The sequence below is a fragment of the Myotis lucifugus genome, unplaced genomic scaffold (genome assembly GCF_000147115.1).
Source record: "Myotis lucifugus unplaced genomic scaffold, Myoluc2.0 scaffold_7, whole genome shotgun sequence".
Taxonomy (NCBI): Eukaryota; Metazoa; Chordata; class Mammalia; order Chiroptera; family Vespertilionidae; genus Myotis; species Myotis lucifugus.
The window spans coordinates 8,191,017-8,205,656 of record NW_005871055.1 but is presented as its reverse complement, the minus strand read 5'-3'; the positions used below and the strand labels follow the sequence as shown (position 1 = coordinate 8,205,656).

Genomic DNA, 14,640 nt, shown 5'->3' with positions numbered 1-14,640 from the left:
ATCCAGTGTGTGTGTGTGTGTGTGTGTGTGTGTGTGTGTGTGTGTGTTTATTGATTTCAGTGTGGAAGGGAGAGGGAGAGAGAGAATAGAAATATCAATGACAAGAGAGAATCATTGATCGGCTGCCTCCTGCACACCCCACACTGAGGATTGAGCCCCCAACGGGGCATATGCCCTGATCAGGAATCAAACCATGACCTCCCGGTTCATAGGTCAATGCTCAACCACTGAGCCACACTGGTGGGGCTTAAGGATCTAGTTCTTCCCATAGATTTGGGAAGTTCTCATCCACTATCTATTTAATAGACTCTCCATTCCTTTTTCCCTCTCTTCTTCATCGGGTATGGCTATAATTCTTATATTGCTTTTCCTGACAGAGTCAAATAGTGCTCATAGAGTTCTTTCTTTCTTTTTGTTTATGCTCAAGTCTCTCTCCTTCCCTTTGCATCATTTCTAGATTCCTATCTTCGATGTCACTAATCCTTTCCTCCATCTGGTCTGCTCTCCTTCCTATGCTTAGTAGTTTGCTCTTAATCTCCTTAATTGCATGCTTCATTTTCAAGATTTCTGATTGGTCCATTTATTTATTCATTCATTCATTCATTCATTCATTCATTTTAATCCTTACCCGAGGATATTTTTTCTCATTGAATTCTAGAGAGAGTGGAAAGGGAAGAGAGGGAGGGAGGAGGAGGGAGAGAGAGAGAGAGAGAGAGAGAGAGAGAAACATTGACATGAGATTATGACACATTGATTGGTTGCCTCCCGCACTAGCCCCTACCCGGACTGGGGAACCTGCAACCAAGGTACATGTTCTTGAACAGAAATCAAATCCACAACCCTTCAGTCTGCAGGCCAACACTCTAACCACTGAGCAAAACCAGCCAGGGCTGATTGGTTCTTTTTTAAAGTTTCAATCTTTGGTAAAGTATTCATTTTTTTCATTAATTTGTTTTCTGAGTGCATTGAACTCCCTTTCTGTATTTTCTCACATCTTGTTAAGTATTTTCAGAACGGCAATCTTGAATTCTCTGTCATTTTATTCATGTGTTCCAGCTTTCTTTCTGGAGATTTTTCATTTTCTTTCTGAGCTTCCTCATTACTGTGGTTATTCATGGTATTTGCTGGTCTCCTTTGTCTAGGCCAGTGGTTCTCAATCTTTTTTTGGCCATGCCCCACCTAAGCATCTCTAAAATCCTGATGCCCCCCTGTGACATATAATTCTTATTATTCAAAAAGTGAACTCCTGCCCTGACCGGCTTGGCTCAGTAGATAGAGCGTTGGCCTGCGGACGGAGGGGTCTCGGGTTCGATTCCGGCCAAGGGCATGTACCTTGGTTGTGGGCACATCCCCAGTCGGGGATATGCAAGAGGCAGCTGATCGATGTTTCTCTCTCATCGATATTTCTAGCTCTCTATCCCTCTCCCTTCCTCTCTGTAAAAAATCAATAAAATATATATTTAAAAATAAATAAATAAATAAATAAATAAATAAATAAATAAATAAATAAAGTGAACTCCTATTCATGTGTAGAAAGCCTTAAAGGCCATTAACTTGGTCTAAACAAGCTTCCAAAGAACATGACATCCATGAAAGAGAAAAATAAAAGAACGAAAGGACAGTTGAAGTACTGAGGAAGAAATCACTAAGAAGTTGTTGAAAAAATAATAATATGGAGTGATATCAAAAAATTGCAAATAAAGTTTCAAAACATATAATAGAAAACTGAAATGTATAAATGTCACAATATATATTTATATAATGTATATGAGGCCCCTAGAGCCATAAGAAATGCAAAAAATTCACTGTTAATAACTCATTCTTGAATTTCCCACCTTAAAATTCAAATTGCCCCCCTGTGAGGCGTGTGCCCCACGTTAGGAACCACTTGTCTAAACATACTAATATATTATATTGTATTATTGTCCTTTATCTAGCAGCTTTCTCCAAAGAGGTCTTTCTATTATTTTTCCAGTAGGTGGTGCTGAATCACAAGATTTTTACCTCTGTGACCTACCAGAGTTGCTCTCCTTAGCTTCTGTAAGACAGTACAGCCCCACTGCTTTGGGGTGGGGTTTGTTTTACCCTCACTGTAATGGCAACCCTGTAGAGTGCCCCCCACGCACCCCACCTAGAGATCAATCAGAGGGGGAAACTATTGCAATTGCAATTCTACTGCAGTAGCTGTCAGTTAGCAGGTAATATGCTCCTCTATCTGACACCAAGGACAACTAGAGGAGAGTTTTGGGAGTCTAAGGAGTGGCAGTGCTCTGTGGCTCCATTTCTTTGTCTGAAACACCACCACCCAGTGGCAGACAGCCACGGCAGAACCCTTATGCTGTGTCCTTGCCTGGGTGGCTCTGCTGGCTTAGCTGCTGTTCACACTGCTCACCCTGCTGGAGAGCCCACTGAAGCTCTCTGTTTCTCCCAGTCCGTGGAAGACCTGCTACCACTGGTTTCCTCCTCTCTCTGGCCGAACTGATTGCCAGCTCCTGGCTGCAGGGCTGTGTAGGTGGCCATTTGAGTTCTCCTCCCTTCTTGCCTCCCTGTTTATTCCTAGTTGCCCATCTTTAGATGCTTCAATGCATGGGTCTCTCAGGCCTGCTTCTATATTGACAGGGAGTCCTTAGTTGAGTTATAGTTGATCAACTTGTTGAAGTTTCAAAGGGAGAGGCCAAGTGGATCTCTCATGCCACTATTCCTCTGACCAAGGTTCTTTAAAATATATATATATACATATTGATTTCAGAGAGAAAGGGAAAGTGAGAGATAGAGAGAGAAACATCAATGATGAGAGAGAATCATTGATCAGCTGCCTCCTGCATGCCCCCTACTGGGGATCAAGACCGCAACCGGGTGTGTGCCCTTGATCGGAATCAAACCCGGGACCCTTTAGTCCCCAGGCCCACGCTCTATCCACTGAGCCAAACCGCCTAGGGCAGGGGTCCTCAAACTACGGCCCGCGGGCCACATGCAAATACAAATATTGTATTTGTTCCCATTTTGTTTTTTGACTTCAAAATAAGATATGTGCAGTGTGCATAGGAATTTGTTCAGTTTTTTTTAAACTATAGTCCGGCCCTCCAACGGTCTGAGGGACAGTGAACTGGCCCCCTGTTTAAAAAGTTTGAGGACCCCTGGCCTAGGGCTTACCAAGGTGTTTTGTTTTGTTTTTCATTTTCAAGTATTATAAGGGTTTTTTTAAAAAAAGAACCTTTACTTATCCCTTGAAGAAATTTTAAGGTATTTTATCATCTTGCGTCCAGAAGATGAAGCTTGTACTATGTTTCCTTTGATAATTTATTGATTTCTTTGTGGTCTATTATAAGGTCACTTTTTGTGATTCCTTTGTATGCATCTTAAAAATGGTGTTTAGCAGGTATCAAATATAAACTGTACACAATCATAGGTACTCAGTCTTATATATTTTGAATACCATGTCTTTATTTTGTGGCTTAGAATCATAGTAAATATAACATCTCCCAATTTGAAAGTGATTTATGAAAATTAACCTTGTAGTTATTCTAAGTATCTACACCCCCATTACAAATTCTGAATTTCTTCAGTTATTTCAGAACTCTTTCAGTGTAATTTTAGACTCAGCAAGATACTGGGCATTTAATTCCTTTTAATGATTTGGGATCATCTCCATTTCTTTAAAAATCCTATATAATAAAGAGGTAATATGCAAATTGACCATCACACCCTCCCACAAGATGGCCACCACAAGATGGCCGGTAGGGGAGGGCAGTTAGGGGTGACCAGGCCGGCAGGGGAGGGCAGTTGTGGGCAATCGGGCTGGCAGGGGAGCAGTTAGATGTCAATCAGGCTGACAGGGGAGCGGTTACAGGGTGATCAGTCTGGCAGGCAGAAGTAGTTAGGGGCAATCAGGTAGGCAGGCAGGTGAGCTGTTGGGAGCCAGCAGTTCCAGATTGTGAGAGGGATGTCCGACTGCCGGTTTAGGCCCGATCCCTGTGGGCAGTCGGACATCCCCCGAGGGGTCCCAGATTGGAGAGGGTGCAGGCTGGGCTGAGGGATACCCCCCCCCCCAGTGCACAAATTTTGTGCAGTCGGCCTCTAGTAGGAAATAAAATTCTAGCCCTTGCCAGTGTGGCTCAGTTGGTTGAGCATCGTCCTTGCATGGAAAGGTTGCCAGTTTGATTCCCTGTCAGGGCACATGCCCAGGTTGTGGGCCTGATTCCTGGTAGGGGGCATGCAGGAGGCAGTCAGTCAATGTTTTGCTCTCACATTAATGTTTCTCCTTCTATCTTCCTCTCTCTAAAAATCAATAAAAATATTTTTTTAGTGAAAAAAAAACCTCTAAATTTTACAAAACTACCAATTGAAGGAATAATCAGCAGACTAATCTCTAGTTGTCTTTGATGACTATTTCTTATGTGTTAAGATGTGAATTACCTTATAATATATTTAAATTTTAAAAGTCTAAATGAACTAGATTAAGAAATGTGTATATAAATAAATAAATCTGCTTATACCATTCATGTGCATTTAAATAAAAATGTGCATATTAGGAAATATGTATTAAATGTATGATATATAGATTAAGAAGTAATCCACACTTTATTTTCTTGTTTTTCTTAAGGGTTGTAAACAACTGTTTAAAGATATTTATCTTGCCCTAGCAGGTTTGGCTCAGTGAATAGAGTGTTGGCCTGCAGACTGAAGGGTAGCAGACTTGATCCCCAGTTGGGGTCATGAAGGAGGTAGCCGATCAATGATTTTCTCTCATCATTGATGTTTCTATTTCTCCCTCTCCCTTCCTCTCTGAAATCGATGAAAATATATTTTTAAAAAATTTAAAAAGTGAAGATATGTACCTCTTACTTTATTTAAGCTCATATTCTTAGACATATTTCAGTTCTTCAGAGAGTAGGATTAAAATAATAATAGGGCTAATAACTAATTTTATCATGTCTATAATTGGGGCATGGTATTGGTCATTAGAAGAACCCAAGAATTTTGATTGGTAACACATAGTAGGAAACAGAGTACCCAAAAATCTTTGGAGCTAAGGAGTTAGAACAGAATACTCTAAAACCGGCTCTAACTAGCATTCTCAGAGATCCAGCACATATTCCAACCTGAGTACATTGCCTCCTAATTCCAAAGACTCCTACAAATGCTACCTAGACCTGTCACCAACCATCTCACTCAGCTTTCTTTTTTTTTCTTCTTACTCTTTTTTTTTCTTTTCTTTTTTAATTGTTTTATTGCTTAAAGTATTACAAAGGGTATTACATATGTCTCCTTTTTTCCCCCGCCCTTGACAATCCCCTGGCCTCCCCTACTCCCCAGTGTCTTATGTCCATTGGTTATGCTTATATGCATGCATACAAGTCCTTCGGTTGATCTCTTACCCCCCCACCCCCTCCTGCCCCTCAATCCTCCCTGGCCTTCCCGCTGTAGTTTGACAGTCTGTTCAGGGCAGGTCTGCCTCTGTATCTATTTTTGTTCATAAGTTTATAATGGTCTTTATTATCCATGAATGAGTGAGATCATGTAGTATTTTTCCTTCATTGACTGGCTTATTTCACTTAGCATAATGCTCTCCAGTTCCATCCATGCTGTTGCAAACAGTAAGAGTTCCTTCTTTTTTACAGCAGCGTAGTATTCCATCCTGTAGATGTACCACAGTTTTCTAATCCATTCATCTACTGATGGGCACTTAGGCTGTTTCCAGATCTTAACTATGGTGAATTGTGCTGCTATGAACATCTGGGTGCATATATCCTTTCTGATTGGTGTTTCTGGTTTCTTGGGATATATTCCTAGAAGTGGGATCACAGGGTCAAATGGGAGTTCCATTTTTAGTTTTTTGAGGAAACTCCATACTGTCTTCCATAGTGGCTACACCAGTCTGCATTCCCACCAGCAGTGCACGAGTGTTCCCTTTTCTCCTCATCCTCTCCCGCACTTGTTGTTTGTTGATGTGTTGATGATAGTCATTCTGACAGGTGTGAGATGGTACCTCTTTGTTGTTTTGATTTGCATCTCTCGGATGATTAGTGACTTTGAGCATGTTTTCATATGTCTCTTGGCTTTCTGAATGTCCTCTTTTGAAAGGTGTCTATTTAGATCCTTTGCCCATTTTTTGATTGGATTGTTTATCTTCTTTTTGTTAAGTTGTATGAGTTCCCTATAAATTTTGGAGATTAGGCCCTTATCAGATATGACATTGGCAAATATGTTCTCCCACGCAGTGGGCTTTCTTGTTGTTTTGTTGATGGTTTCTTTTGCTGTGCAGAAGCTTTTTATTTTGATGTAGTCCCATTTGTTCATTTTCTCTTTAGTTTCAAGTGCCCTAGGAGCTGTATCAGTGAAGAAATTGCTTCGGCATATGTCTGAGATTTTGTTGCCTTTGGATTCTTCTAGTATTTTTATGGTTTCTCGTCGTACATTTAAGTCCTTTATCCATTTTGTCTCACTCAGCTTTCTACCTAATTCCTCATTCCCGAACCTTACAAAGAGATCCATAATTTTAGGATAGTTTACTCTGTAATTATATGTGTATAATAATGAAAAAAAATTTGTAGCCCTTAGCTTTTTAAATTTTCATTGAAGAGGTATTATACATCCTGACAATAATGCTTATATATGTGTGATGGGCGGTGGGGAGAGGAGACTTTCTAAAGTTTAAAAAAGTAAAGACATGTACCTTTTACTTTATTTAAGCTCATATTCTTAGACATATTTCAGTAACAAAGTAATTACATTAGGTTTGCACATGAATGGTATAAGTAGATTTATTTATTTATTTATTTATTTATTTATTTATTTATTTATTTATTTTAATCCTCACCCAAGGACATCCCTATTGATTTTAGAGAGAGGGGGGGGGAAAGAAAGAGAAAGGGAGAGAGAGGAGGGGAGGGAAAGAGAGAGAAAGGAGAGAGAGAGAGAAAGAGAGAGAGAGAGAGACATTGATGTGAGAGAAACATCGATCGGTTGCCATCCCATACATGCCCCAACCAGGGATTGAGCCTACTGCCTATGTATGTTCCCTGATTAGGAATCAAACCCACAATTTTTCAGTGTATGGGACGACACTCCAACCAACTGAGCTACACTGACCAGGGTTAAGCTGTTCTATTTATTATCTTTAGTGTCAATATTTTTTATATTCTTTATAATTTTCTCTTTTATAATCTCAGATGTTGATTCTAAATTTCAAAATATACCCTAAAAATATATATACCCTATTTAAAAATACATTAAGTTTTCACAAAATTAATCTTTAAATTATGAATACTCTAATTCTAAAATCTCCTTAGGTTTTAAATCTCAAGATTAATTTTTTAAGTATTTTAATTTCAAGATAAAATATTTGAATACTTACTTGCTACACTTTCTTATTATGATTGGGAATAACATCTTCCCTACGGAACTAGTATATTGGCAGATGAATCTGTTATTATCACTTTGAACATACCTTTATTAGAAACCTTTATTTACATTTTTAAACAAGATGGTCAGACCAGTTTAATCCGTTGACAAAACCCCATGCATGAATAAGTATAGGACTTAAAGGGGAAAAAATGTAATGAGAAAAAGGTTTTGTTTATCCCTAGACTCTTTTTTTGGCAAAGAATGAAGGTTGCCTCAGCTTAATTGTCTTATACACATTCTTGTGACGTTGCAAGATTTGTTCAGAGGAAGAAAAAGAGGGGAGATATGACTGTGTGGTTATGTTTCTAAAAAGGGTGTTAGAGAGGGAGAAGAGAACACATAAGCAAGCTGGTTTGACCAGAAACAGAACTGCCTGTGACAGATTAAAAGCAATGCTTGGAATCTGAGAGCAAGCAAAGAGAGTGGAAATTTACAGCTGCCTTGTGTGAGTGTTCAAGTGATCGTATTCTGCTAATGTTTTTCGGTGGTAACTGTTACTCTTCAAAGACAGAGGCAGAAAGTCAAGACTGGATTGTGGAAACTCTTTTCTCTGCCACGCTTTGGTAATAGGAATCACCCCCTGTTGAATGGAAGATAAAGGCTACTTCTTCTGAAGTCCTTTTAACCCACAAGAGAGCTGTCTTCAGCACCTCACTATGTGTCTACTTGTTGTTGCTTAGACAAGCCTGGGATTTCTATAACATTTGGTGAGTATCAACCAGGTTATCTATACCAGTTCATAGAAATGGAATTGATATGGTAAACTTCAGTTTCAGTTAAAGTTTTACAGTTATTGCTTATATATTCATTTTAAATCATGTTGTTACCTTGTTTCTTTGTAAATGATAAACTGCTGTTACTAGGAGAGGTTTAAAAAAACAAAGGCTACAAAACAATACTCTTCTGTTGCCTAAGACACTTGAACTACTACCAACTATTCTCTGTCTGTGAAATATCTTATTTTGGAAACGGGTTTTTATTTACAAAGTTTCCAAAAATAAAATAATGGCAGTATATCATTTTTCACCTTACTCTTTCAACTTCATAAAAATTCAAGTTATATTTTTCTGCCTAGTGCAGTAAATTTAAAATTATCATTGTGATATTTGGTATTTTCAGTTATTAAATTACAGAATTCTCATGATTCAAGTGGCACATGACCTCTTGAAAGTTCCATAATAAAAATAAAATTAGACAATTTACATGTTAGATTTACCATTTGATACAAAATGAATGCACATGGATTTTAAATTAAGGAATAATGCAGTTGTATTGTTCTTATAGCTGATACCAAGCTCTCACAGAATGGTCCACTGGAGAACTAGAATAACCAGATGCACATATATGTAAGAAAGCAATAGAGCAGAAAAAAGAAAAAGAACTCTTAAAATATGTATTCACATTCTGATATAAACTTAGCATAGCAGAGTGTATGCTAATTTTACATATCTCATTTTAAGGGCATCAAGGGAAGGCATGTAATCATTCTTCTGCTGGAGGAAGGAAGTATATATTGTTAGCTGCTAAACTGAGTCATTGTGTAAAGATGTACCATTCTAAGCAAAGTTTCTAATCTGCACTTTGCCAGCCTCAAAAAATGTCCTTACTGATTCAAGTAAGTTCTTTAAACAGAACAACTTAGCTGAAATGAAAACTTCAGCAGAGTGTCAGTACACATATTAAAAGGATTTGTGCCCTAGACATAATATAAAATGGCTATCCTTTCTCTAATATTTCCTCTATGTATATGGAAGCCAGTAGAACAGGTTTTGTTTTGTGGGATTTCTTTTTTTTTTAGCTTGTTGATCTATGTATAATAAGAAGCTCAGCTGGTCTGTGGAAACCTTTTCTGGACAAGTATTTTGCATTTGAAGTCAAAAGTAAATACAATAGAGATAATATCACAAACCAACTTCTACTTCTTTACAGAATTTCCCACACTCAGTCCTTCTTGGACTGATAGAAGACTGGCACACAGCTTCGCAATCTTGAAAATAATTTTATTTTAAACTAGCAATTCATTGTTATTATGTTAGTGGTGGCACCATTTCTTAAGCTCGTATAGAAATAAAGAATAAGTTATGCCCAGTTTACAAATATTTTGTATTTGAGAAGTTTTTTTGTGAGTCGGTTGTTGAGAATTTTGGACCCATGTTCCTTGGGAATCAATTTAACAAATTATTGTTGGCTTTTATTATAGCCTAAGAATATATTTTACTCACATTGTAGCAAAACCATTGCCATCCTGAAAAATACTAGAAAATTAGTTTTAGTGATGAAACTAAATATAAAAACAATTATGTTGAATGAGACATTATCTTTATCCTAACTATTAATGCTTGAAGAAAAGCAAGTTTACTAAGAGTTGGATGGATATTTGGAAGAATGCTTATAAATTAGATTTCTAGCTTTAAGAGCTTTCAAGATTAATTGCACTGTTTATGAGATCTAAGCTCATGTAAAATCAGTGATTATTCTTTTCCTTGCTACAGAAATATTTCTAGCCATTGCTTTTATGCTTATCATTTATTTCAGAGGTCTAGCCCAGTGTTCTGACACATAAGTAGGTATCTAGTAAATAGATACAAGATGAAGACTAAACTCTTTATTTATTTCACAAAAAATGGAACGGAGTAATTTTTCCAAATTAATCTAAAAAGGAGAGGGGGTTAAGGGCACATAGTTTTCATTATGAGAGAGATGACCTGACAAGAACTGATTGAAATGTGAGACTCTAACAAAGCAATGTACTAGTAATACAGAATAGACCTAACTATTAAGAGAAAAAGAAAAGAACATAGGATAACTTGGTGGTAATCCTGAATGAGTAGGGATGCTGATGAGGGAAAGCAATTTACCAGCTAGGTATCTTGAGTACATAAGACATTCTGAAGTAAGGTATCAACTTTTTTTTTTTAAATATATTTTATTGATTTTTTACAGAGAGGAAGGGAGAGAGATAGAGAGCTAGAAACATCGATGAGAGAGAAACATCGATCAGCTGCCTCCTGCACATCTCCTACTGGGGATGTGCCTGCAACCCAGGTACATGCCCTTGACCGGAATCGAACCCGGGACCCTTCAGTCCGCAGGCCGACGCTCTATCCAGTGAGCCAAACCGGTTTCGGCGATATCAACTTTAACTCAAAAGAATTATGTATTTGCCTGTGTATACTAGGACCCATAAGAAGAAATGTGGCTTATTTGGAAAATTCCAATTAGGTTGCAAATTAAGGTTAGTTACTCTGCCCTAAAAGTTCCTCTAAAGTGCCAAGATATAAAATTTTTAAATTAGTAATGCAATGAACAGATATAAAAATCAATAACAAAATAAATAGGAAATGAATGCAGATTACACTTATATTGTATGATCCTTATATTGTACAGAAAGACTTTTCCATTTGATTAAAAAACACTACACTTTCTTTGTTAATTTTTTATAAATTAAAATAAACCTACCACTACATGAAAAAAATTCAGAAAAGTTCAGGAATTACCATTCTTTTATGTGGCAAATTATTTAAAAAGTAATGCTTTTGAGTATTCCTAAATGGCATATAATAGTTGCTTAATATTGATTGATTGATTGATTGAATAAAATAAGGTGAAATAGTTTAGACAGTTTTTCATTTCTGAGATACGGATCTCTGTTTACATATACATGTACATATGTATTTAAAATGTAGCTTAAAGATAATATTTACTGATATTTCTTTAGCAAGGGGAAAAAGCTATTAAATGCTTTTTCATTGTGGTCCTACTTAATATTCCATCAGTAATGAAAATAATTGGTTTAAGCTGAAATCTTTACTGCTTTTGAATGATATAATATACTTTTCAGTTTTGTGACTTATATGTCTTAAACTTCTAGCAAAAACTCTTCTAGGCTTTTGCAGCTTTGGAAATATGAAAGGCTATATTAACCTACCCAGCCAGAAAAACTACACACCTGGAAATCTATAGGATGCAAGTTATCTTCAGCTAAATTGCTTTCATCTCTACTCTCCCATGTTAATGTTTTTATAGATTGACAGTTCATAGACAGGCACAAGGGCTTACTGAAGCTATGAAATAGTTATATTTCACACTATAACCAAAAACCTTGTCTCAATACCAATAACAGTATCTAGTCAAAATTTGGTGATTGTTATGTATGTACTTAGAGTAAAGACTAAAAATAAAAGTGAATTTTGAGTTTCCTTTGATAATTCTGTTGTGAAGAATAACCATTGTGAATTTCAGAGATCTGATGTTTGATTACAGTTAGTAGTTTTTATTTTGTTTTAATTTTTAAAATATTTTTATTGATTTCAGAGAGGAAGTGAGAGGGAGAGAGCAAGAGAGAGAAACATCAGTGATGAGAGGGAATCATTGAGTGGCTGCCTCTTGCACACCCCATACTGGGGATTGAACCCTCAACCTGGGCATGTGCCCTTGACTGGGAATCGAATTGTGACCTTCTGGTTCCTAGGTCAACGCTCAACCACTCAGCTACACCAGCTGGGCTACAGTTACTGGTTTTTGAGAATACTAACCTAGCTTCAAATCTCGGCTATAAATTGAGATTATAAAATTTGAATGTAAAGTTATTATTTCTTGACAATCATTAATATCTAATAGGTGTAGAAAATTTTAGCTCCAACAAATGACTGGAGCTGTCAACAGAAATGTTACTAATGAATGAAATTACTGGTTGTTTTTTCTGGAAAAGTCATCATAGCAGCTGACTCCCCATCTCCCGGTCGAACTCCCGAGGGCACACTTTGCCAATTAGCCTTTTATATATATAGACTAGAGGCCTGGTGCACAAAAATTTGTGCACTTGGCGGGGAGAGGGGGTCCCTCAGCCCGGCCTGTGCCCTCTCACAGTCTGGGACTCCTCAGGAGATAATGACCTGCTGGCTTAGGCCTGCTCCCGGGTGGCAGAGGGCAGGCCCAATCCCTAGGTGCAGCCCCTGGTCGGGCTCAGAGCAGGGCCGATTGTGGAGTTGGGGTGCCCCCTGTCATGCACAGAGCAGGGCGGATGGGGAGGTTGCGATGCCACCCTCAGTCACGCTCAGGGTAGGGCCGATTGGGGGGTTGGGGCACCGCCCACTGTCACACTCAAGGCAGGGTCGATGGGGAGGTTGCGGCCCCACCCCCTGTCACTCACAGAGCAGGGCCGATCAGGGGGTTGGGGCGCTGCCCCCTGTCACTCACAGAGCAGGGCCCATCAGGGGGGTTGGGGCTCTGTACCCTGTCACACACAGAGCAGGGCCAATCAGGGGGTTGAGGAGCTCCCCCTGTCACTCACAGAGTAGGGCCGATAGGGAGCTTGGGCACCGCCCCCTGTCACACACACAGCAGGGCGGATCAGGGGGTTGGGGCGCTGCACCCTGTCACACTCAGGGCAGGGCCAATGGGGAGGTTATGGCTCTACCCCTGTCACACACAGAGCAAGGCCGTGGAGGGGGGTTGGGGCGCCACCCTCTATCACCCACAGAGCAGGGCCGATCAGGGGGTTGGGGCGCCGCCACTGTCACACTCAGGGCAGGGCCAATGGAGAGGTTATGGCTCTACCCTGTCACACACAGAGCAGGGCCCGTGGGGGGGGGGTGTTGGGGTGCCGCACCCTGTCACACACAGAGCAGGGCTGATCAGGGGGTTGGTGAGCCGCACCCTGTCAAACACAGAGCCGCAGCGCAATCAGGGGATTGGGAGCTTCCCCCCTATCAGGCACAGAGCAGGGCTGATCAGGGGGTTGGGGCGCCTTCCCTGTCACAAACAGAGCAGGGCGGATAGGGAGGTTGTGCCCTGCCCCTGTCGCTGCCCCCTGTCACGCTGATCAGGGGGTTTGTCGCTGCCCCCTGCTCCGCTGATCCCGGTGCTGGGAGGCATATTACCCTTTTACTATATAGGATAGAGGCCTGGTGCATGGGTGGGGGCCGGCTGGTTTGCCCTGAAGGGTGTCCTGGATCCGGGTGGGGGTCCCCACTGGGTTGCCTGGCCAGTCTGTGTGAGGGGCTGAGGGCCGTTTTCAGGCTGGCGGGTGACTGAAGCTCCCAACCGCTCCTTTTTTTTTCTTTTTTTTTTTTATTCTGGGCCAGCTTTAGCTCTGAGGCCTCGGCTGCTGAAAGCAGGTTTCTGGCCTTTGTTTAACTTCTGTATTTGAAACAATGTTGTGGTCCTGCTGGCTGAAGCCTGGCTGACTAAAGCAGGTTTCTGTGGTTTGGTTTAGCTTCTATATTTGTTACAATTTTTCTTAGAGATGAAGCTCAAAGGCTGGCAAGACAGGCGGGGAAGCTTGGCTTCCTCCGTCACTGAAGCAAGCAAGCCTCCCTGTTCCCGTCAGCTGCCTGGCTGCCGGACGCCATCTTGGCTGGCAGTTAATTTGCATATCTCCCTGATTAGTCAATGGGAAGCGTAGCAGAGGTATGGCTAATTACCATGTTTCTCCTTTATTAGATAGGATTAATTAACCCTCTACCATTTATATTCATATCACAGAATTTCTCTTATTGCCTATAATTTTATTTCATCCATAAAAATTCAAAAATTTTATTAGATTTGTAGCATATTTATATGGACTCTGACATGTCAGTCTTTTTCTTTGAGATTATTTTATCACTTCTAAAAATAGACAGATAATTTTACATCAAGAAATTTGGCCTGCCCTGTGTGGTTCAGGGTTGAGCACTGTCCCATGAACCAGTCAGGGCACATGCCCTGGTTGTGGGCTAGATTGCCAGTAGGAGGGCATGCAGGAGGCAGCCAATCAATGATTCTCATCATTGATGTTTCTATCTATCTCTCCCTTACTCTCTGAAATCAATGAAAATATATTTAAAAAGAAAAAAATTTGACAGTCACTTATAACTTATTTTAACATCTGTGTCTGGGCTCTTTTGTTCTATTGGTCTGTTTTTCCTGTGCAAGTTTTACTTAAAATTTGTTGTCCTTGCTTTTTGGTATGCCTAATTTAGTTACCAAAAATTTTTTTGACTTGTGATTGGAATTGTATCAAACCAAAGGCTTGTGGAATAATTGACATTTTAATGATATTTAATTTTTCTATTCAAAACAAGATAGGTTTTTCTGCCCAGCTGGTGTGGCTCAATGGTTGAGCATAGACCCATGAATCAAGTTTGATTCATGGTCAGGGCAAATGCCTAGGTTGCAGGCTAAATCCCCAGTGGGTGGGGTGGGGCGGAAGGTTTGCAGGAAGAGCTGATCATTGTTTCTCTCTCTCTATTC

The 14,640-nt window shown here is 39.8% G+C and overlaps 1 protein-coding gene across 9 annotated transcripts in view; it reads left to right on the top strand.

Annotated features, from left to right (window-relative positions):
• Window positions 1-14,640, top strand: part of CAB39L (calcium binding protein 39 like) — a 156,756-nt gene that overhangs the window by 45,572 nt on the left and 96,544 nt on the right. For 2 of the 9 annotated variants that reach the window (XM_023748647.1, XM_006083539.3), the window contains exon 3: window positions 7,978-8,114. The exons of 2 other annotated variants lie outside the window; for them this stretch is intronic. The gene's annotated coding sequence lies outside the window, so the exon portion shown is untranslated. Of the gene's footprint in view, window positions 1-7,726; window positions 8,115-14,640 lie in introns of those variants that run through there. 5 more of the 9 variants (XM_023748649.1, XM_014449144.2, XM_014449134.2 and 2 more) reach the window with 3 other exon arrangements.